The 24,103-nt window shown below is 47.6% G+C and overlaps 1 long non-coding RNA gene across 2 annotated transcripts in view; it reads left to right on the top strand.

The window, feature by feature from the left end:
* Positions 1 to 6,580: 6,580 nt before the first annotated feature.
* Positions 6,581 to 24,103, top strand: part of LOC135050867 (uncharacterized) — a 129,021-nt gene continuing 111,498 nt past the window's right edge. For both annotated transcript variants that reach the window (XR_010241885.1, XR_010241884.1), the window contains exons 1-2: positions 6,581 to 6,826; positions 11,377 to 11,456. This is a non-coding gene — a long non-coding RNA (uncharacterized LOC135050867). The remainder of the gene's footprint in view (positions 6,827 to 11,376; positions 11,457 to 24,103) is intronic.

A 24,103-nucleotide genomic window follows, 5' to 3' on the forward strand; every position in this document is an offset into this window, starting at 1 on the left:
CCAGTGGAACAGTCCACTGTTGTTTTATAACCTAGTGCAGCTCTCCAGATATTGGTGGTAGGAGCCAGGGGTGGGGCCTACTCTCTGTAAGGGCCCAGCACATGAGTCCCCACAGTCCCCCCCTGATGGTTGCCCTGCCTCTTACCACAGCGCAGGCTGAGCAGTACCAGGCTGGAACCATCCTGTCTACTATTGCAGGTGTTAGCAGGGGAGACAATTAACTCTGCAGCAGCAGCGGGTGCGTCGTAGAGCTCTGTTGAAAGAGCAATGGTCACACTTGGATGCTGCTGTAAACCATACCTCCCAACATTTATGAATTGATGTCTGGGAAAACTGTGCAGCAAAGCCACGCCCGCGCCCAGTACAGGGGGCATGGCCTATGTGAAAGGGTGTGTGGCTTCACGGGAGTGCCACAATTGTAAGCCACGCCCTCATTTTCAGCACTGAGGGAGCATGCCCAGCGCTCTGTGAGCTGCTGGCATGTCCTCTCTCCCTCTGTCTCCTGTAAATAGATGCTTTGCCTCCCAACTGCTTCCCCCCCATCGCGGGAGACTGTGGCCCGCAGGTAGGACATTTCCAGATGGGAGGTATGTGTAAACCACACAGGTGCTGCTGTACATGCAGGTGCCCCTTCAGGAGCCCAGAGCCATTGCTTCTGGGAGTTACGCCCCTGTCAGAGGCATAAGTGTGGGAGGCAGCGGTGTTGGCTGCCGCCGGTCTCCTACTCTGTAGGGATGCACCGCTCTTTGGCTCCCGTGTTCATCGACACCATTCAATTGAGTTAATTGACAGCCGCAGCTATCTTGTCCATGGCCATCTCCCCTTCTCCACAAGTCCCTCTACCTTACAAGTCACATCCTCTTTTAGATGCACATTTTAAAAGTGTCATGCCCATGATTAGAACCCATGACCTATTACACTGGAAGCAGATTAGAATTCTCATGCTTCTCATACAGGAGCAGATACTGTATTTCCATCAGTAAGATGACTGTTTCCAGTGTAATAATAAATCATGGGTTCTAACCCTGGGTATGTCACTTGTAAAATAATTATCAGAGAAGTAATCAGCATTGTGAGTGACTGAGCAGATCTACACAGAGGCGGAACTACCGCCAGTGCAACCAGTGCGTTGCACTGGGGCCCGCCTCTGTCCAGGGGCCCAAAGCATGTAATGAGTCTGTCTTCCGAGAACAGCCTATAGTGAAGCAGAGGGGCAGCAGAAGCAGCGCCTCCACCAATAACACAGCGCTGCTGCGGCTCTCTCCTCCTCCTTCTCTCCTGCCCGGGAATCGTGAGTGACCAGAAGCTGCACCGAGGAGCCTGAGCCAGCGGAGAGGGTAAGTATAATTCTTTCTTTCTTTCTTTCTTTCTTTCGACCTTTCTTTCTTTCGACCTTTCTTTCGACCTTTCTTTCGACCTTTCTTTCGACCTTTCTTTCTTTCGACCTTTCTTTCTTTCTTTCGACCTTTCTTTCTTTCGACCTTTCTTTCGACTGTCTGCCGCATTGTGTAAAAAGGGGGAATCTGCCTGCCGCAATGTGTAAAAATGGGGAACCTGCCTGCCGCAATGTGTAAAAATGGGGAACCTGCCTGCCGCAATGTGTAAAAATGGGGAATCTGCTTGCCGCAATGTGTAAAAATGGGGAATCTGCCTGCTGCAATGTGTAAAAATGGGGAATCTGCTTGCCGCAATGTGTAAAAATGGGGAATCTGCCTGCCGCAATGTGTAAAAATGGGGAATCTGCTTGCCGCAATGTGTAAAAATGGGGAATCTGCCTGCCGCAATGTGTAAAAATGGGGAATCTGCCTGCCGCAATGTGTAAAAATGGGGAATCTGCCTGCCGCAATGTGTAAAAAGGGGGAATCTGCCTGCCGCAATGTGTAAAAAGGGGGAATCTGCCTGCCGCAATGTGTAAAAATGGGGAATCTGCTTGCCGCAATGTGTAAAAAGGGGGGATCTGCCTGCAGCAATGTGCAAAAAGGGGGAATCTGCCTGCCGTAATGTGTAAAAAGGGGGACGCTGTCTGCCGTAATGTGTAACAAGGGCACGCTGTCTGCCGTAATGTGTAAAAAGGGGACGCTGTCTGCCGTTATGTGTAAAAAGTGTACATTGTCTGCCGCTTATTTAACAAGGGCACGCTATCTGCTGTTATGTGTAAAAAGTGTACGCTGTCTGCCGCTATGTGTAACAAGGGCACACTGTCTGCCGCTTTGTGTAACAAGGGCACGCTGTCTGCCGTTATGTGTAAAAAGGGGACGCTGTCTGCCGTTATGTGTAAAAAGTGCACACTGTCTGCCGTAATGTGTAAAAAGGGGGACGTTGTCTGCCGTAATGTGTAAAAAGGGGGACGTTGTCTGCCGTAATGTGTAAAAAGGGGACGCTGTCTGCCGTAATGTGTAAAAAGAGGAATCTGTCCGCCGTAAGGTGTAAAAGGGTCTCTACCTGGTGTAGTGGTGCTACTGTGCGGCGTAATTTGAATAATGGAGACTACTGTGCACCGTTTTATGAATTGGTATTATTTTGTGGCCACACCCCTTCCCCACGAAGCCACGCCACTATGTATTTTTGCGCGCGCCTACGGCGCGCACTGCCCCAGTTTTGCATGCAGGGGTGGGGCTCCGATGCCGTTTCTTGCACACAGTGCTAAAATGTCTAGTTACGGCACTGTTGCTAGGTATCCATTTCTCTGGCCCTGAGCAGGTCCCCCTCACCATATCCTCTCCAGGGGTGAGGGGGCGGACTTGGATGGGATGGGGGGGGGGCCCAAAGCATTTTGTCGCACCTGGGCCCACCGCTCGCTAGTTCCGCCACTGGATCTACAGTATATAGTGAGTGCCGGTACACTACATAGATCTACTTAGTTGCAATGGTTTTGAATTGACAATTCAAAGTAGCTTCATATAATTAGAATCTGCAGCCTTGCTTACATGAGGTTTCTGTGTAACGGGTTGTGGGTTCTAATACTGTATATGACTGCTTAGAAATATGTTATTTCAGTAAATGACAGTGAAATGTTATTACATATAAAAAAAAATTCAGAACATATATTTACCTGCGGGCAACTGGGACGGAACTTACGCTACTGGCCCCTGTTATAGATCCTTTCTCCTCAGCATGGGAAGCAGTAACAAGTAAAGGGTGTGGTAAACTTAAGCAACTTCCTATTATCAATATCCAAAACTACAGTACATGATAATGGAATATCTTCCACCAGTATCATCGCATGTTTGCATTTTTTGATTACCATTTGCTGTTATGCAGAAAAAATCCTTTCAGGGACAGTGGTTGCGTTAGGACATTGGGGCTAATTCAGACCTGATCGTTGCTGTGCATTTTCGCACAGTGGGCGATCAGGTTTGACATGCGCATGCACCGCAGTGCACATGTGCATGCCAGAGATGCTATCAGCATCTCAGCCCAGCGATCAATCAGGCAGAGGCGTTTGCTGGGCGGGAGGGGGTGCGCCAGTGGGCATGGTCAAGGGCATCATGACACACGCAGCTGCTGCGACACGGGATGCGATAAGTAACTCCCTGCCAGCACGCTGTGCGATGCTTTTGTACTTGTGCGGGGTTGGGGGGGGTAGGGCCTGACATGCGGGGGCGGCCAAGCCCCGTGCTGGGCGTCCCCCCGCATGTCAGAGTTAATGATCGTAGATGTGCTAAATTTAGAACATTTACGATCAGCTATGAATTACCCCCATTGTCCCTGCAAAGTCCTCGCAGCAAGTATTTTCATTTATCCAAAGAGACTGTCCTGTTCTGTCTACTATTGTACATGCTCAGACTGTCTACTGTCAGACTGTCTACATGCTCAGACTGTATACTATTGCACATGCTCAGACTACAAGTCTGGCATGCAGATCATGATGCTCCATTTCTTTACAGTATATACGCTCTACCAGGTGGGGTTTCCTCACTGTATTTCCTATAGTATATGTACTGTATATATATATACAGGGGCGTAGAGAGGGCGGTTCCGGAGGAGCTCGAGCTCTAGGCGCCCAAGACAGTACAGGGCGCCGCAGCTCGACTCCGCCGTAACCTCCGCCTGGTCGCACGTAGCTCGCAGCTGTAAGTCACTGACAGCTCCCTCCCTCCCTCCTCCCCTCCACTTTCCGTGATGCATGGCGTCTGAAATCATGACGTCAGACGCCAGATGGGTGGAGATGCGGCCAGACTCCACAGTACTGCAGAGACAGAGCAGCAGCAATGGCAAGCAGGAGCGGGGCAGGTGAGTATTATTTTTGTTTTGTTTTTCTTTAGTGTGTGTAAGTGGCGATACCAGGGGGTACAAACCAGGGGACACAATTACTCTGGTCACAGCTGCAGGGGGCACAACTACTGGGGGCAAATCTACAGGGGGCACCACTACTGAGGGCACAACTACAGGGGGCACAACTACTGGGGGCAAATCTACAGGGGGCACAACTACTGGAGGTACAGCAACAGGGGGCACAACTACTGGGGTCAAATCTACAGGGGGCACAGTTACAGGGGCACAACTACGGGGGGTTCGCCAAAGGAAACTTTCGCCCTGGGTGCCACAAGGTATAGAACCGGCCCAGGTGGCCACGCCCCCAATTCAGTACAGGGGAGGGCGGCGCCGAAACATACCTTGCTCCAGGCACCATGACACCTTGCTACACCTCTGTATATATAGAAGAGTTGCAGCCACCTGCTGGGACTGATTGGACACAATCCATCTGTCCCTGCAATTTTCAGCTGAGATAAGGATTTTCCACATATAACACCACTTACAGATGGCATTATATAATGTACATTTGTAAGGTTTTGCTTAACACTTTTATGCTTGCTGCATAGCAGAAAACATTACATGCTATAGAGAGCAATGACTTGCTCTCTGCAATTCGTTGTTGGAGTTATTCGTTAACAGAGAAGATAATTACATCATCTTCTCCATTAACCCTTTCCTACATAGGAGTGTGCATTTGTTTCCGCACGATTTAAGTGAAAATTGGCTCGCTAAATAGATCCTTAGTAAAAAGAAAAGTAGAATGGTCAGGGACAAACACTAGACACAAATAAACAGACATGGAATGGGATTTCTCCTGACTAGCATGTAAAGAAGCAGCCAGACTAAATAACAGAATAGGATACACTGTTTTTAAAAAAAGTAGCATATCTAGCTATGAAGAGCGTATGTGCCACAAAAGATGGCGCCGGAGCATCTTAAGGGGGAGAGACACCAGGTGGCCCGCGGGCTGGCATCATGGTGAAAGGGGGGGATGGGCAGGTATGCCAATCCCACCTTTCACACCTAGACCAGCCAGTAAAGGGCAGCGGGGGCTGGGCAGCTGGAGGGACCATGAAGGGAAGAAGCAGGGGGGGGACGTAGCCTTTGTCCTGGAGAGTGCAGTGCTGGAAGCAACCGTCTCCCACCCACCCTAGGAATCCACAGGAAATCTTTGTTTCAAAAAAGAAAAAGAAAAAAAGAAAACAACATTAAAGTGAATAAAAATTAAGAAAGAGAATGTTTTGGGTCAAAATTAGTTATTTTTAATGTGTGTTTAAGATGATGATATTTTTCTTATTTTCCATTCAGTGTCATTGTATTATTCAAATGATTGGATTGTCACAGTCGGTGGGCAGCGGGAGAAAGCGGTGCACAATGCATGGTGAATGGGGGGAGCCAGCTGAGGTAAGCAGATTCACCCTCAGTGAATGGATGCACACCCGGCTCCAGCCGTGGACGCTGCGAGCCCCTTCTTACCCGGCAACATCAGTTCTTCTTCTCAGCCCAACACGTGCTGCTGTGTCCTGAACTGCAGTGTGGCCAGGGAGGGAAATATGTCAAGCTTTCAGCTTTGTGGCTCCAACTCTATGGAACTCTTTCCCAGCACAGTTCGAGAAGCCTCCACTCTAGAAGCCTTCAAAAATAGACTAAAGACTTTCCTATTTACTCAAGCATTTCACTAATATCTCCTGTTAAGCTTGTTTTGTATTGTGTGCTGTAAAGCACTTTGAGTCAACAGAAAAGTGCTATATAAATAACATTATTATTATTAGTGCAGAAGTGATATTTATTTTTCTTGCATTAGTTTAGTCCATATGTTCTCAAACTCGGTCCTCAGGACCCCACACAGTGCATGTTTTGCAGATAACCCAGCAGGTGCACAGGTGTATTAATTACTCACTGACACATTTTAAAAGGTCCACAGGTGGAGCTAATTATTTCACTTGTGATTCTGTGAGGGGACCTGCAAAACATGCACCGTGTGGGGTCCTGAGGACCGAGTTTGAGAACCTGTGGTTTAGTCTGTTGCACTTCACAGCTATTTACTAATTACATACATCCCAACATGACCCTCTCCAGGAGGGACACAATGCTCTGCTCCTGGACTTCCCCCTTAATTTATGATTGCCATCACCTGTGGTGAAACACCTTTCTTATCCAGTAACCTGTTCACAATAGGTGCCGGCAATCATAGATTAAGAGTGAAGTCCAGAAGCAGAGCATTGTGTCCCTCCTGGAGAGGGTCATGTTGTGAGGTATGTAATTATGGTCATGGGAAGTAATTTTGCAACATCATTTAAAAACATCTCTGGAATGGGATAAGATTGTAGGCAATTCACTCATGGTGATGGGGTTCAGTTATCTAAAATCTTTGTTTTTATCTCTTGGTAAAAGTATATTAAAAGCACAGAAATACTGGGACACACTTGATTGCTCACATGCTTTATTAACTGAGTGCTACCGACACAGCTGCATTCAATTTATCTTCAATTTCGGAAGACAACAGGACCAGGTTAACAACAAGAGTGCCAGGAATATCTTTTGGGACCTCACACTGGAAATTGTCAAGGTACACTAAGCAAGTATTTGCTAAAAGTAAAATTAAAACATTTTCTTCTTACACACTTGCAGGTATATTTATTACAATTATTTTTACATTATTTTAGTATCATGCACACACTTACACACTACGGTTAATTTTTACCAATTTACCTATCAGTATATTTTTGGATTGTGGAAGGAAACTGGAGTATATGGAGAAAGCCCATGCAAGCTTTGGGAGAATATACAAATGCCAAAAGTTAGGACCATAGTGGGAATTAAACCCATAACTTCAGTGCTGTGAGGCAGTCATGCTAACCATTACACCATGATGTTCTACATATTCATGTAGCATTCTTGTGCTTATGATCCATTCCTTTACCATAATACATAAGACTCTAATCCAGAGGTTCTCAAACTTGGTCCTCGGGGGCCCACACGGTGCATGTTTTGCAGGTCACCTCACAGAATCGCAAGTGAAATAATTAGCTCCACCTGTGGACCTTTTAAAATGTGTCAGTGAGTAATTAATACACCTGTGCACCTGCTGGGTTACCTGCAAAACATGCACTGTGTGGGCCCCCGAGGACCGAGTTTGAGAGCCTCTGCTCTAATCGCTGGGGATAGCCACTTTTGTGGTATATTTTAGAAGGATTTATGGACATATTATTTAGTGAAGTATAACACCAGGCTCGGACTTAGCCATGCCCTCTTTTGTGTGAGGGTGGGGCTTACTGTAGCACTGTGGTGCCCGGGGACCAGCGCTGTGAGGAGCCACCTGGCAATTTTTCATCTGCTCTCCATCAGTGGTCCTGGGAGGGAGGCAGATGAAAATAGGCAGAGTCAACTGAGGGGCAGGAGACATGCGCTCTACGCTCTCCTCCCCGATCCGGACACAGGTGCCGCAGCAGAGCCTGGGTGGTGGTGGAGATTATGTGACCCACCTACACTCACCGGATTTGACCTCTGTGGAGTGGGAAGGATCCGGGATCCAAGGTGGGGCTGCAGCCGGCGGGAAAAAGTGCAGAGCAGCAAGTGAGAAGCGCAGACTGGCTCCATGCATACAGTAGCAGCGTCCCTAACACTGGGGGTGAGACAGGGTAACTGGCACTGTGGGGGCATATATGTAACTGGAACTGTGGGGGCATATGTGTAACTGGCACTGTAGTTACACACTGTGGGGGTATGTGTAGTTACACACTGTGGGGGCATATGTGTAACTGGCACTGTGGGGGCATATGTGTATCCTGCACTGTGGGGGCATATGTGTATCCGGCTCTGTGGGGGCAGGTGTAACTGGCACTGTGGGGGTATATGTGTATCTGGCACTCTGGGATCATATGTGTATCCTGCACTGTGTGGGCATATGTGTATCCTGCACTGTGTGGGCATATGTGTATCCTGCACTGTGGGGGCATATGTGTATCCGGCACTGTGGGGGCATGTGTAACTGGCACTGTGTGGTCAGTTTGTGTATCTGGCACTGTGGGGTCAGTATGTGTATCTGGCACTGTGGGGTCAGTATGTGTATCTGGCACTGTGGGATCAGATGTGTATCTGGCACTGCAGGGTGTATATGTGTATCTGGCACTGCTGGGGGCATATGCAGTGGCGTAACTAGACATTTTTCTCCCCCAAGCCAAAAAATTCTTTGGCGCCCCCACCCTCCACCCCCACCCGCCGCATAATTGGGAGCAAGAAAGGGATAAATATGCGCGCGCCGAAGGCGCGCGCTGCAAAAAAGGGGTGTGGTTTTGTTGGAATGGGCGTGGTTTCTCATAAAGGGGCGTGGTATTGCAGGAAAAGACTACCTTATACCCCAGTTTTGCAACCTGCACGCCCAGACGTTAGCCACCACAGGAAAGAAAAATAATCCTGATTCATGCCCCTTACATTATTTGTCATTTTTCCTCCTTATAGTAATGCCCAGTATACATTATGCCACATACTGCAATGGCCCTTAGACATTATTCCACACACAATAATGCACATGACACATTATGCCACACACCATAATGCCCCCGACACATTATGCCACACACCGTAATGCCTGTGACACATTATGCCACACACCGTAATGCCCCCGACACATTATGACAGGAATCGCAATGCCCGTTATACATTATGCTACACACTGCAATGCCCCTGATACATTATAGCACATACAATGCCTGTGACACATTATGACACACACCGCAATGACCTTGAGACATTATACCACAATGCCCGTGATATAGTATACCATACACCGTAATGCCTGTGACACATACCGCAATGCCCTGCCCGTTATACCCTATGCCACACACCGCAATGCCCGTTATGTATTATGCCACACTGCAATGACCCTGAGACATTATACCACATACCACAATGCCCGTGATATAGTATACCACACACCGTAATGCCTGACACATTATGACACACACCGCAATGTCCGTGATACATTATGCCACACACTGCAATGACCCTGAGACATTATAAAACATATCACAATGCCCGCGATATAGTATACCATACACCGTAATGCCTGTGACACATTATGACACACACCGCAATGTCCGTGATACATTATGCCACACACCGTAATGCCCATTACACATTAAGTCCTACAGTAAGGCTTCTAATTACTTTTCAATTACCTTCTCGTTGTCAGGGGTTTCATGCACTGGGTGTCATGCTCGTTGCCAGGTGTTTCATGCACTGGGTGTCATGCTCGTTGTCAGGTGTTTCATGCACTGGGTGTCATGCTCGTTGCTAGGAGGTAGTCCTTGTTGCTAGGGCTGTGCTCCCAGTGCCACATATGACCCCAGTGCCAGATATTCCCCCACGGTGCCAGGTACTCACATGCCCCCGGTGCCAAATATAACCCCCCCCATGTGCCAGGTACACATATACCCCCCCCCAGTGCCGCATATGCCCCCAGTGCCAGATATTCCCCCCCAGTGCCACATATGCCCCCAGTGCCAGATATTCCCCCCGTGCCAGATATGCCGCCAGTGCCATATATTCCCCCCCAGTGCCACATATGCCCCCAGTGCCAGATATTCCCCCAGTGCCAGATATCCCCCCTAGTGCCAGACATCCCCCCCCAGTGCCAGACATCCCCAGTGCCAGACATCCCCCCCCAGTGCCAGATATCCCCCCAGTGCCAGACATCCCCCCCCCAGTGCCATATATGCCCCAGTGCCAGACATCCCCCCCCAGTGCCATATATGCCCCAGTGCCAGACATCCCCCTCCCAGTGCCAGATATCCCCCCCAGTGCCAGACATCCCCCCCCCAGTGCCAGATATCCCCCCCCCAGTGCCATATATGCCCCAGTGCCAGATATCCCCCTAGTGCCAGACATCTCCCCCCCAGTGCCATATATGCCCCAGTGCCAGACATCCCCCCCAGTGCCAGATATTCCCCCCAGTGCCGCCGTCGCCGCCGCCGCTTATTGGAGGGACACGGAGGGCACAGATCGCCTCTCCTGTGTCCCTCCTGCTGCATCATCTCCGGCGGCCGCGGGTCTAATAGGGGGAAGTGCCGTCCGTGAGCCAATTAGAGCTCACGGACGGCACTTCCCCCTATTAGACCCGCGGCCGCCGGAGATGATGCAGGAGGGACACAGGAGAGGCACACGCTGTGCCGTCCGTGTCCCTCCAACAAGCGGCGGCGGGAAGGAGAAAGCAGACTGACATGCGGGCGCTCGTCCGCATGTCAGTCTGCTGTAATCAGTGGCGCCCCCGCAGCCCCTCGCCCCCAAGCCACCGCGAGGACTGCGGGGGCAGTAGTTACGCCACTGGGCATATGTGAATTTGGCACTGCTGTGGGCATATGTGTATCTGGCACTGCTGTGGGCATATGTGTAACTGGCACTGCTGGGGGCATTTGTGTATCTTGAACTAATGGGCGAATATGTGTATCTGGCACTACTGGGGGCATATGTATATCTGGCACTGCTGAGGGCACATGTGTATCTGTCACTACTGGGGGCATATGTGTATCTGTCACTACTGGGGGCATATGTGTATCTGTCACTACTGGGGGCATATGTGTTTCTGGCACCACTGGGGTCATATGTTTATCTGGCACTGCTGAGGGCATATGTGTATCTGACACTCTACTGGGGTCATTATGTGTATCTGATGCTGCTGGGGACATATGTGTATCTGGCACTACTGGGGGCATATGTGTATCTGGCACTACTGGGGCATATGTCTATCTGGCACTACTGGGGACATATGTGTATCTGGCTCTATACTGGGGTCATTATGTGTATCTGATGCTGCTGGGGCCATATGTGTATCTGGCACTGTGTGGGCTTATTTGTATCTGGCACTACTGGGGGCTTATGTATATCTGATACTGTGGGATCAGAATGTGTATCTAGCACTCTACTGGGGTCATTATGTGTATCTAGCACTCTACTGGGGTCATTATGTGTATCTGGCACTCTACTGGGGTCATTATTTGTATCTGGCACTATATTGGGGTTTTTATATGTATCTACTGTTCTCTCCCGGTGTAATCCAGATGCATATACTACTGCTCTCTCCCGGTGTAACCCAGGCGCGTGTACTTCTGCTCTCTCCAGGTGTAACCCAGGCGCATATACTACTTGTCTCTCTTCGTGTAACCCAGACACCTACACAACAGCTCGAAGTTGGCAGCAAGGTAGATCTCTTTTTCTTTATAGACTATGCCAGGTGGTGCCTAAAATGGCTGGCCACTCCCCTCTGGTCATGAGGTCACACCCCTTCCAGCATATGGCAGTGCCCCTTAGTGTGCCCCTGTGATTGCATTTCCCTGATGGGCCATTCATGCCCCAGTCCGACACTGTATAACACTTTAGTTATATAATGTGCATTATTCATGGCAATAGTGTAAATCCTTTAATATATATTAATGTCAATAGTTGCTTTATTTACTGTTTAAAACCAGGATTACAGTTGTAGCAACGTGGATGAAAACTTCTATATCCAATATCTTAAATATTTTTTGATAGTCTTTAAAAGTAGTTTTGGACATTCTTCAGTTTCAGCTTTTTTCATAAAAAACCCCAGTGGCTTTCTTCAGTTATCTAAATAATCCAATCATCTGAGAACATAGGTCCTCATTCTGAGTTGATCACTCGCTAGCTACTTTTAGCAGCCGTGCAAACGCATAGTCGCCACCCACGGGGGAGTGTATTTTCGCTTTGCAGGAGTGCGAACGCCTGTGCAGCAGAGCAGTTGCAAACACATTTTGTGCAAAACAAGACCAGCCCTGTAGTTACTTATTCTGTGTGATGATTGCTGTGACGAATGACACGGTAATGGCGTTATATACCCGCCCAGCAAATGCCCTCCCACGTCTGCGTTTTTCCAACCACTACCAGAAAACGGTCAGTTGACACCCAGAATCTCCCACTTTCTGTCAATCTCCTTGTGATCGGCTGTGCGACTGAAAGTGTCGCTAGAACCTGTGCAAAGGCACAATGCTCTTTTTACCCGTACGCCACGCGTGCGCATTTCAGTGCATACGCATGCGCGGTTTTGCCGTTTTTTTAACTGATCATTACGAAGCGAACAACGGCAGCTAGCGATCAACTCAGAATGAGGGCCAATGTCACAACTGAGGGCTGGTGCCGGTAGCTGGAAGCCTCAGTTGTAGGGGGTGACGGGTACCGGAATTTAGGAGGTGAGAGAGGACTCCTAGAGGAGAGGTCCTGGAGACACCGGATAACATGGCCTTGTGCAGCCTCCTGATGTTCAAGACGGGCTGCCAGTTCTTGCATCGGCCTGGTCCCTTGGACTTGGTCTCCGACCGGATCCATTAGGTCAGTGCTTACTGTCAGAACTGAGGGCTGATGCCTGTAGCTGGAAGCCTCAGTTGTAGGGGCTGATGGGTACCGGAATTTAGGAGGTTAGAGAGGACTCCTAGACATGCGCTTAAGCAGTAGCACCCAGATGCCCGAAGGCATGACCATGACAGCAGGAGATGCCTTTGAGGGTTTTTATTAAATCATAAAAGTCAGGAATAAGCAACCAAACAATAAGTGAAAACGTGAGTCTCTGAAACACTACTGGTAGAGACCAGTAACCCGGAGTTAGAGTGAAGGTGCTGTATAATACTTGGGAGCCCAGGTGAGGTTAAAGGTGATGCTGGGAATCACAGGTGCAACTTAAAATGAAGCTGGGGTTCGCAGGTAACTGTGAGTGAAGCTGGGGTACGCATGTAAACTGTAATTGGTACTGGGGTTCACAGGATTTGTATTCCACAGGAAGGGTTAATACTGGTTGAGCGGTAAACAGAGAACTGCTGGAGAGTGGCTGCTGGAAAGCGGGAACAAGGGAGGCAGGTAGCACCACAGAGCTTTAGCACAGGAGAGCTGGAACTGCACCGCAGAGGGAAAACACCAGGGAGTCAGGCTATACAGCAGGGAAGGTCCGCAGGAGAGTCCACAGTGAACTGCACACTGGTATCGCTGGAGAGACAACTGAAGCACTGACAACCTTCCGGGTGCTGGGACAGGATACTTATACCTGCTGGATAGCAGGGATTGGCTGACAATTATGACCAGGCTCCAGCAGCACTGAGGATAGGTCAAACCAGTGACATGTGATCCAAGTCCAAAATGGCTGTGCCGATTGACGGAGATTGAAGGGGAAAGAAGCACTCTGAAACCATGTGTAAAACAACAATGGCGGCGGAGGCCGCAGCAGCAGAACTCCATGCGCCCAGATGCGCACAGCGGCCACAGGGATGGAAGCGGCAGCCGGGGCACACAGAGGACGCACATCCAGCAGAAGACCACAGGCGAAGGCCGCGACGGGACTGACAGCACCGCACCGCCATAAGTGCAAATACTGAGAAGGCCGCTGAAACCAGTGCTGCAGGCAATAACCGTAACTATGGCCCGGCTCTGGCTCGCTGCGCCAATCTCAGGAGGCACCTAACAGGTAGGAAATGGCGTCTAGTTACCCGGATCGTGACAGCCATAGTGAAGTTCCAAGGCATGATGTATAACTGTAGAATGAGTGGAAAGTGGGACAGCTAGTAGATTTTAACAGTGGCAGCCTCCACCACAGTTAGCCAGGCAGCAGTAATCCAAACTGAGCCAATGGAGATGAAAGCAGATGAAGAGGATACAAAGAAGGCAGCCCAACATCCAGGGGCATTTTAAAAGATGAGAAGGCCAATGTGCAGCCCCCTCCATCCAGGCCCCCTCCTCTCTGCTGGACACCAGCAGAGGTGCAGCATTGTAGAGAGTCTGACCCTAATGTTCCATGTGCAGATCTCCAGGAAAAAGGCGCAGCGCCTATTTTCTCTGCGATTATTGCAGAGCTGCTGTCATCGCCATGGGACTCCGGAGGGGTAAGTATTAAAAAAAAAATGGGTGCAGTGTGTGCGGTGAAAGTCCCCCTGGACACAGTGGGCACCACACACACTGCACCCATTATAAATACGCCAGTGCCAGCATCAACTCAGAAGGGAGCAATACAGCCCCTTTCATTTACAGCGGCAGCCATTCCTCAGGTATATCCCTCGTGCTATCAGAAGACCTGCACAATCGGGAGGCTCCAGTGGGATTCCGGGACACAGTGCGGTCAGTGGTGGATGCCAGCAGCTCACCCAGGCTGAGGTTGCATGGGAGCAAAAAGCATGGTGGGAGGTGGTGGAACCTCCGGGTCAAGGCAATGCAGGGTTGCTGGATGGTTATGCAGCGTAAGTGCCCATGGAAGGACTTCAGGGCGGCCACCAGGACAGACCCAGAGCACTAGATGCAATGAGCGTCTCTGGAGCAGCAATGGCATGCGTCCTCCTTGTTTAGCAGCCTGGCCACGCCACTCAGTGTAATGTTTTTACTTAGGAGTCAATTCCTCATCTGGTCCAGCTTCAATATCGATGTCTGGAGAAACCAGAAGAAAGAACAAATGAACACATTTTATGTATGATTGCAGTTGTACAGCATATTTATATTAATTGTAAGTTTGATTATCCCATGCTCTTTATAAAGAGGGAGACTTCTTGCTTTGGTCACTTTTAAATCTGTTAAAATATTATATATAATTATATAAATTTAGGTTTTAAAAAATGTGTAAAATAGATTAAAAAAAAGTTCTGCAATACATACAGCTTGTATTGGTGGTATCTGTACAGCAGAAATATGCCCAACACTATTACTGTGAAACCGATGATAATAATTGCCACAGCGGAGCATACTTTCATTAAATAGTCCGTGTTCTCAGTCTTTAGGTCCTCAAAATAATCTCCCAGATCACCTAAAAAGTAATTTTGTTTGTGTGAAAATATTACACTATATAAAGCATGCAAACAGCTCTTAAAATAAACAATATTAAAGTCTTTGGCACCTGTGGACACACTATTTATCGAAGAAAATAAATTTTTTTTTTTTTTGCATAAATCCCACTGTTAAATTGCTATAAAATGAGATAATACAGGTTGAGTATCCCTTATCCAAAATGCTTGGGACCAGAGGTATTTTGGATATCGGATTTTTCCGTATTTTGGAATAATTGTATACCATAATGAGATAGCATGGCGATGGGACCTAAATCTAAGCACAGAATGCATTTATGTTTCATATACACCTTATACACACAGCCTGAGGGTCATTTTAGCCAATATTTTTTATAACTTTGTGCATTAAACAAAGTGTGTCTACATTCACACAATTCATTTATGTTTCATATACACCTTATACACACAGCCTGAAGGTCATTTAATACAATATTTTTAATAACTTTGTGTATTAAACAAAGTTTGTGTACATTGAGCCATCAAAAACAAAGGTTTCACTATCTCACTCTCACTCAAAAAAGTCTGTATTTCGGAATATTCCGTATTTCGGAATATTTGGATATGGGATACTCAACCTGTAACACCAAAATGTGGCACTCCACACCAGAGTCTTTAAAAGTTTCCCAATAATCAGGATTTAATAGACTTTTAAGTATAATGGCCCTCATTCCGAGTTGATCGCTCGTTGCCATTTGTCGCAGCGCAGCAATTAGGTGGAAATCGGCAATTCTGCGCATGGTACGCAGCGCGCATGCGCTAAGTACTTTCACACAAAACTTTGTACTTTTACCCAAGCTCCAGCTATGTTTTTCAGTCGCTCGAGTGTTTGTAGTATGATTGACAGGAAGTGGGTGTTTCTGGGTGGCAACACAGCGTTTTCAGGGAGTGTGCTAAAAAACGCAGGCGTGCCAGGCAAAAACGTAGGAGTGGCTGGAGAAATGGGGGAGTGGCTGGCTGAACGCAGGGCGTGTTTGTGACGCCAAACCAGGAACTAAACTGACTGCAAGATAGGAGTAGGTCTGGAGCTACTCAGAAACGGCATGACATTTTTTAGTAGCAATTCTGCTACTCTTTCGTTCGCACTTCTGCTAAGCTAAGATACACTCCCAGAGGGCGGTGGCTTAGCGTGTGCACTGCTGCTAAAAACAGCTAGCGAGCGATCAACTCGGAATGAGGGCCAATTTGTCTTATATGTTCCAGTGTGAGGGCTGTAATACTTACCTTCATCAGGTTGTTCCATTGTCACAGCTTCTGGTTTGTTTTCCAAAACTGGATTAAACTCTGAAAATAACAAGATGTGTTATATAGCGCACAGTCACTAACACTAATTTTAAGGACTAATAATAATTAAGCTGTGCTTATGTTATCTACTAAGTAATCACTGTAAGCAATATATAGTACATAATAGATATGATCTGACATTTTACCCTCATAATAAATGTCTGATCCTCCATTTGCTTTATTGCAAATATAAGATTTTATTTTTAATCGGTTAACAGAACAATTATTAATACAATGCAAATTCATTTTTCTATCCAGTGGCGGGCTGGGCTGGGGGTCAAGGTGCCATTTGCCTCCCTAGGCTGGTATAATCTTGACACTTTGGGGCCACAGACACCCCCAGACCTCACTTTGTCTACACTTCACTGTTGTTTGGGAAGCAGACAGAGCCTCAGAGGATGATTGCTTAAGTGTTAACAGTGGCGTAACTAGGGAAGGGTCCAAAAATGATCAGAACTAGCGAGTTAGTGATTTCTAACATGCTGGATTTTGCTGACCCACTAATTTGTTCCCCGTTACTGTTGCAAACAGATTAACATCTTGTAAAAGCAGTTACAGAAGACAAAACAACACAGTAACAAAATTGGTACAGTGAGAGTTAAGTAACAATAAATACATTGTTGTATCAAAATAGGTATCCATACAATAAAGCTAAAAGCAGAACTACCATTGGTGCAGTGTACTGGGGCCCCTGACCAAGGGGACCACTGCTGCCCAGACCAGCAATGAGTTATCCCCTGAACACCCCCCCACCACACCACCCCCGCAGACCATTTTGAGCAATGTCAGGTGAATGGTCCAGTGCAGATAGCAGGGTGGGCCCCACTGTCTGAGGGACCTGCCCCTTACCTTAGTGAGGCAGGACTGACCTTGTGTATACCAGACTTATAAAGGAGTCCTGCAACCTGTCAGCAATGATGAGCACAGCCACATATTGCCTCTAATTACCAGACTTCTGTCTGTGAATGAAAGGCAGATCACAAACAGTGTAACTGGCACTGTCAGAGTCTGCCTGACTGAGCGCCAAACTGAGGAAAGCACAAGGGCTGGGGGCCCCTGTCAAGGACAGAGCAGAGGCTGCTGTGTTTCGGCCCCCACCAGGGTCCATGCCCCCTGTTCCTCACACCGTGCAGGACATTGTGTTTGTACTCCTGTCACCCACTGTCTCTCCCTGTCACCCAATGTCTCTCACTGCCTCCCCTTGCCTTCCATTGTCACCCTCTGCGTCCCCCTGCCTTACACTGTAATCTTCTGCCTCTCCCTGTCACAGACTGCCATGTGGCATATTGTAATTTTGGGTTGGGGTTGGTAAGGGGGGCAAATTATATTTTTGCACCTGGTCCCACCACTCACAAGTTTCACCACTGGTCAGTTTGGAATAATCCTCAACAATAAATGAATGGCCCATACTCACCATTAAATTAGGAATATATGACCATGAGATCCCGCCCACAACTACCTTTATCAACACAAATGCATGGGCAGTATACTATGGGATAGATAATGTTTTGCTTGTCCCCTTTGCTACCTGCTCTTGTGATACAGATGGAGCCATCCTCATCTATCCCTTTAATAGGTTTAACAGAGCCAGGGCAGTCGGACTTAATCCTCTGCTGTAATGACTTAATCCCCTGCTGTATTGTTCTCTCTGTATTGTATTGCAGCTGAGAACAATAGATGAAAGGCTTATGCTAATAAACCATGGTGCACCTAGGCGCAGCAGAGAAGGCTAGATGAGCGAGGCTCCAACTGTATGACGCATATATGGCAGGAGATGCATGTCCTCCTTGTGCGTGATATGCTGAGATGGGGAAGGCTCTTATGCACAGAAAGGAGAGATAGAAGAGAAGGATGTCACATGTCGTATTAAAAATGTGATGCATCATGTATACCACCCCTGGAATGAAAACCAGGCAGGAAAAAGAATCACAGGCATCTGTGCACCATAAAAGGACTGTGAAAATTGCAGTTGCATGCACTATAAAAGTGCAGATAGACAACCCATTTGTTGCCCAGGAGCTGGGACTCTGGCAGCAGTACAATATTAAGACAGCGCCTTAAACTTCCTAAATAGTCTATCATAGTCAAATGGATTGACCACAGTTTGCTTTTCTTACTTGTGTTTGGAGTACAAAAGCATCCACCTCTAAATAAACCCTGTAATATCTGAAATTCAGTATGGTGAATGCTGTAAATGATGCAAATCCTAGTCAATAGCATACAGTACACCACCAATTGCTATTATTTTGCACAAAGCAATATATATGTACAGTATTACAATACTATAGGATAAATTACATGCAATAAAATAATTTATGAAAAAACAGAGATAACCAATTGCATCTTCCTAAAATAAGCTATAATGTAGATTTACCTTTCAAAATAATGCAAGGCTGGGTCTTAAGGCATAGTCTAATATCCAGCTGTCAAAATCACCATTGTTCAGTTAATTTAAGGGAATTTTAATGCGTAATTCATGGAATTTCTAACACATCGAGAACTTCTAGTATAATCACTAGATGGCAGAGTGAGGCAGCAATAAACATGTGCTGTATGAATGCGTTATCTGCTTGATATAGTGCCATTAACTGTGCTGTTGCCAATAAAACAACTGTATGTTCATTAGATAAGATTATAGTTCCATTACACAAATGACCGTGATTTATTGAAGTTTCTTTAGATTTCTCTTTAGATCATTTCATATATATATATATATATATATATATATAAGATTCGTTTTTGGGATTCCTTTTAGTGATGAGCGGGTTCGGATCCTCGGGATCCGAACCCGCCCGAACTTCACCTTTTTTTTCACGGGTCCGAGCGACTCGGATCCTCCCGCCTTGCTCGGTTAACCCGAGCGCGCCCGAACGTCATCATCCCGCTGTCGGATTCTCGCGAGATTCGGATTCTATATAAGGAGCCGCGCGTCGCCGCCATTTTCACACGTGCATTGAGATTGATAGGGAGAGGACGTGGCTGGCGTCCTCTCCGTTATAGTAGAAAAGACTGAGTGACTTAGTTATAATTGTGGGGAGGATTGGGGACGGGGAGCAGCTGTTAGGGAGTACAGTGCAGGGTTTTGATTATAATACCACCAGTGAGTTTAATCCGTTGTTTCTCTGCCTGAAAAAAACGCTCCACCATATCTGTGCTCACTCAGTGTGCTGCACTGCTGCATATATCTGTGCTGAGTGCACTGCTCACACTGCCTAATTGTGGGGACTGGGGAGCAGTTATAGCAGGAGTACAGTGCACAGTTTTGCTGACAGTGACCACCAGTCCAGTATACGTTTGTCTGCCTGAATGACACTCCTGTGGTGGCTTTTTTTTTCTTCATACTAGTTTAGCAGTCTGCTGACAGTGTCCACCAGGTCCGTTATTATTATACAGTATATTATATATATATATAGCAGTACGGTAGGCCACGGCTGTACCTACCTCTGTGTCGTCAGTGCACTCGTCGTCCATAAGTAATATAATACTATACTATAGTATCCATCCATCTACATTGTATACCTGTGGTGGCTTTTTTTTTCTTCATACTAGTTTAGCAGTCTGCTGACAGTGTCCACCAGGTCCGTTATTATTATTATACAGTATATTATATATATATATAGCAGTACGGTAGGCCACGGCTGTACCTACCTCTGTGTCGTCAGTGCACTCGTCGTCCATAAGTAATATAATACTATACTATCCATCCATCTACATTGTATACCTGTGGTGGTTTTTTTTTTCTTCATACTAGTTTAGCAGTCTGCTGACAGTGTCCACCAGGTCCGTTATTATTATTATACAGTATATTATATATATATAGCAGTACGGTAGGCCACGGCTGTACCTACCTCTGTGTCGTCAGTGCACTCGTCGTCCATAAGTAATATAATACTATACTATCCATCCATCTACATTGTATACCTGTGGTGGCTTTTAGTTGTGCGCATTAAAATATGGAGAACAAAAATGTGGAGGTTAAAAAAATAGGGAAAGATCAAGATCCACTTCCACCTCGTGCTGAAGCTGCTGCCACTAGTCATGGCCGAGACGATGAAATGCCATCAACGTCGTCTGCCAAGGCCGATGCCCAATGTCATAGTACAGAGCATGTAAAATCCAAAACACAAAAGATCAGTAAAATGACCCAAAAATCAAAATTAAAAGCGTCTGATGAGAAGCGTAAACTTGCCAATATGCTATTTACGACACGGAGTGGCAAGGAACGGCTGAGGCCCTGGCCTATGTTCATGGCTAGTGGTTCAGCTTCACATGAGGATGGAAGCACTCATCCTCTCGCTAGAAAAAAGAAAAGACTTAAGCTGGCAAAAGCACAGCAAAGAACTGTGCGTTCTTCGAAATCACAAATCCCCAAGGAGAGTCCAATTGTGTCGGTTGCGATGCCTGACCTTCCCAACACTGGACGGGAAGAGCTTGCGCCTTCCACCATTTGCACGCCCCCTGCAAGTGCTGAATGGAAGCACCCGCAGTCCAGTTCCTGATAGTCAAATTGAAGATGTCAGTGTTGAAGTACACCAGGATGAGGATATGGGTGTTGCTGGCGCTGGGGAGGAAATTGACAAGGAGGATTCTGATGGTGATGTGGTTTGTTTAAGTCAGGCACCCGGGGAGACACCTGTTGTCCGTGGGAGGAATATGGCCATTGACATGCCTGGTCAAAATACAAAAAAAATCAGCTCTTCAGTGTGGAATTATTTCAACAGAAATGCGGACAACTGGTGTCAAGCCGTGTGTTGCCTTTGTCAAGCTGTAATAAGTAGGGGTAAGGACGTTAACCACCTCGGAACATCCTCCCTTATACGTCACCTGCAGCGCATTCATAATAAGTCAGTGACAAGTTCAAAAACTTTGGGCGACAGCGGAAGCAGTCCACTGACCAGTAAATCCCTTCCTCTTGTAACCAAGCTCCCGCAAACCACACCACCAACTCCCTCAGTGTCAATTTCCTCCTTACCCAGGAAAGCCAATAGTCCTGCAGGCCATGTCACTGGCAAGTCTGACGAGTCCTCTCTTGCCTTGGATTCCTCCGATGCATCCTTGAGTGTAACGCCTACTGCTGCTGGCGCTGCTGTTGTTGCTGCTGGGAGTCGATCGTCATCCCAGAGGGGAAGTCGGAAGACCACTTGTACTACTTCCAGTAAGCAATTGATGTCCAACAGTCCTTTGCGAGGAAGATGAAATATCACAGCAGTCATCCTGTTGCAAAGCGGATAACTCAGGCCTTGACAACTATGTTGGTGTTAGACGTGCGTCCAGTATCCGCTGTTAGTTCACGGGGAACTAGAGAATTGCTTGAGGTAGTGTGCCCCCGTTACCAAATACCATCTAGGTTCCACTTCTCTAGGCAGGCGATACGAGAATGTACACGGACGTCAGAAAAAGAGTCACTAGTGTCCTAAAAAATGCAGTTGTACCCAATGTCCACTTAACCACGGACATGTGGAGCAGGGCAGACTCAGGACTATATGACTGTGACAGCCCACTGGGTAGATGTATTGCCTCCCGCTGCAAGAACAGCAGCGGCGGCACCAGTAGCAGCATCTCGCAAACGCCAACTCGTTCCTAGGCAGGCTACGCTTTGTATCACCGCTTTCCAGAATACGCACACAGCTGAAAACCTCTTACGGCAACTGAGGAAGATCATCGCAGAATGGCTTACCCCAATTGGACTCTCCTGGGGATTTGTGGCATCGGACAACGCCAGCAATATTGTGCGTGCATTACATCTGGGCAAATTCCAGCACGTCCCATGTTTTGCACATACCTTGAATTTGGTGGTGCAGAATTATTTAAAAAACGACAGGGGCGTGCAAGAGATGCTGTCGGTGGCCAGAAGAATTGCGGGCCACTTTCGGCGTACAGGCACCGCGTACAGAAGACTGGAGCACCACCAAAAACACCTGAACCTGCCCTGCCATCATCTGAAGCAAGAGGTGGTAACGAGGTGGAATTCAACCCTCTATATGCTTCAGAGGATGGAGGAGCAGCAAAAGGCCATTCAAGCCTATACATCTGCCCACGATATAGGCAAAGGAGGTGGAATGCACCTGTCTCAAGCGCAGTGGAGAATGATTTCAACGTTGTGCAAGGTTCTGCAACCTTTTGAACTTGCCACACGTGAAGTCAGTTCAGACACTGCCAGTCATGTCATTCCCCTCATCAGGCTTTTGCAGAAGAAGCTGGAGGCATTGAAGGAGGAGCTAAAACAGAGCGTTTCCGCTAGGCATGTGGGACTTGTGGATGGAGCCCTTCATTCGCTTTACCAGGATTCACGGGTGGTCAATCTGTTGAAATCAGAGCACTACATTTTGGCCACCGTGCTCGATCCTAGATTTAAAACCTACGTTGGATCTCTCTTTCCGGCAGACACAAGTCTGCAGAGGTTCAAAGACCTGCTGGTGAGAAAATTGTCAAGTCAAGCGGAACGCGACCCGTCAACATCTCCTCCTTCACATTCTCCCGCAACTGGGGGTGCGAGGAAAAGGCTACGAATTCCGAGCCCACCCGCTGGCGGTGATGCAGGGCAGTCTGGAGCGACTGCTGATGCTGACATCTGGTCTGGACTGAAGGACCTGCCAACGATTACTGACATGTCGTCTACTGTTACTGCATATGATTCTCTCACCATTGAAAGAATGGTGGAGGATTATATGAGTGACCGCATCCAAGTAGGCACGTCAGATAGTCCGTACGTATACTGGCAGGAAAAAGAGGCAATTTTGGAGGCCCTTGCAGAAACTGGCTTTATTCTACCTAAGTTGCCCTCCCTCCAGTGTGTACTCTGAAAGAGTGTTTAGTGCCGCCGCTCACCTTGTCAGCAATCGGCGTACGAGGTTACTTCCAGAAAATGTGGAGAAGATGATGTTCATTAAAATGAATTATAATCAATTCCTCCATGGAGACATTCACCAGCAGCAATTGCCTCCAGAAAGTACACGGGGACCTGAGATGGTGGATTCCAGTGGGGACGAATTAATAATCTGTGAGGAGGGGGATGTACACAGTGAAAGGGGTGATGAATCGGACGATGATGATGAGGTGGACATCTTGCCTCTGTAGAGCCAGTTTGTGCAAGGAGAGATTGATTGCTTCTTTTTTGGTGGGGGCCCAAACCAACCAGTCATTTCAGTCACAGTCGTGTGGCTGACCCTGTCACTGAAATGATGGGTTCGTTAAAGTGTGCATGTCCTGTTTATACAACATAAGGGTGGGTGGGAGGGCCCAAGGACAATTCCATCTTGCACCTCTTTTTTCTTTCATTTTTCTTTGCGTCATGTGCTGTTTGGGGAGTATTTTTTTGAAGGGCCATCCTGCGTGACACTGCAGTGCCACTCCTAGATGGGCCAGGTGTTTGTGTCGGCCACTAGGGTCGCTTAGCTTAGTCACACAGCTACCTCATTGCGCCTCTTTTTTTCTTTGAGTCATGTGCTGTTTGGGGAGTGTTTTTTTGAAGGGCCATCCTGCGTGACACTGCAGTGCCACTCCTAGATGGGCCAGGTGTTTGTGTCGGCCACTAGGGTCGCTGAGCTTACTCACACAGCTACCTCATTGCGCCTCTTTTTTTCTTTGCGTCATGTGCTGTTTGGGGAGTATTTTTTTGAAGGGCCATCCTGCGTGACACTGCAGTGCCACTCCTAGATGGGCCAGGTGTTTGTGTCGGCCACTAGGGTCGCTTAGCTTAGTCACACAGCTACCTCATTGCGCCTCTTTTTTTCTTT

This window comes from Pseudophryne corroboree, chromosome 2 (assembly GCF_028390025.1).
Source record: "Pseudophryne corroboree isolate aPseCor3 chromosome 2, aPseCor3.hap2, whole genome shotgun sequence".
NCBI classification, from domain to species: domain Eukaryota; kingdom Metazoa; phylum Chordata; class Amphibia; order Anura; family Myobatrachidae; genus Pseudophryne; species Pseudophryne corroboree.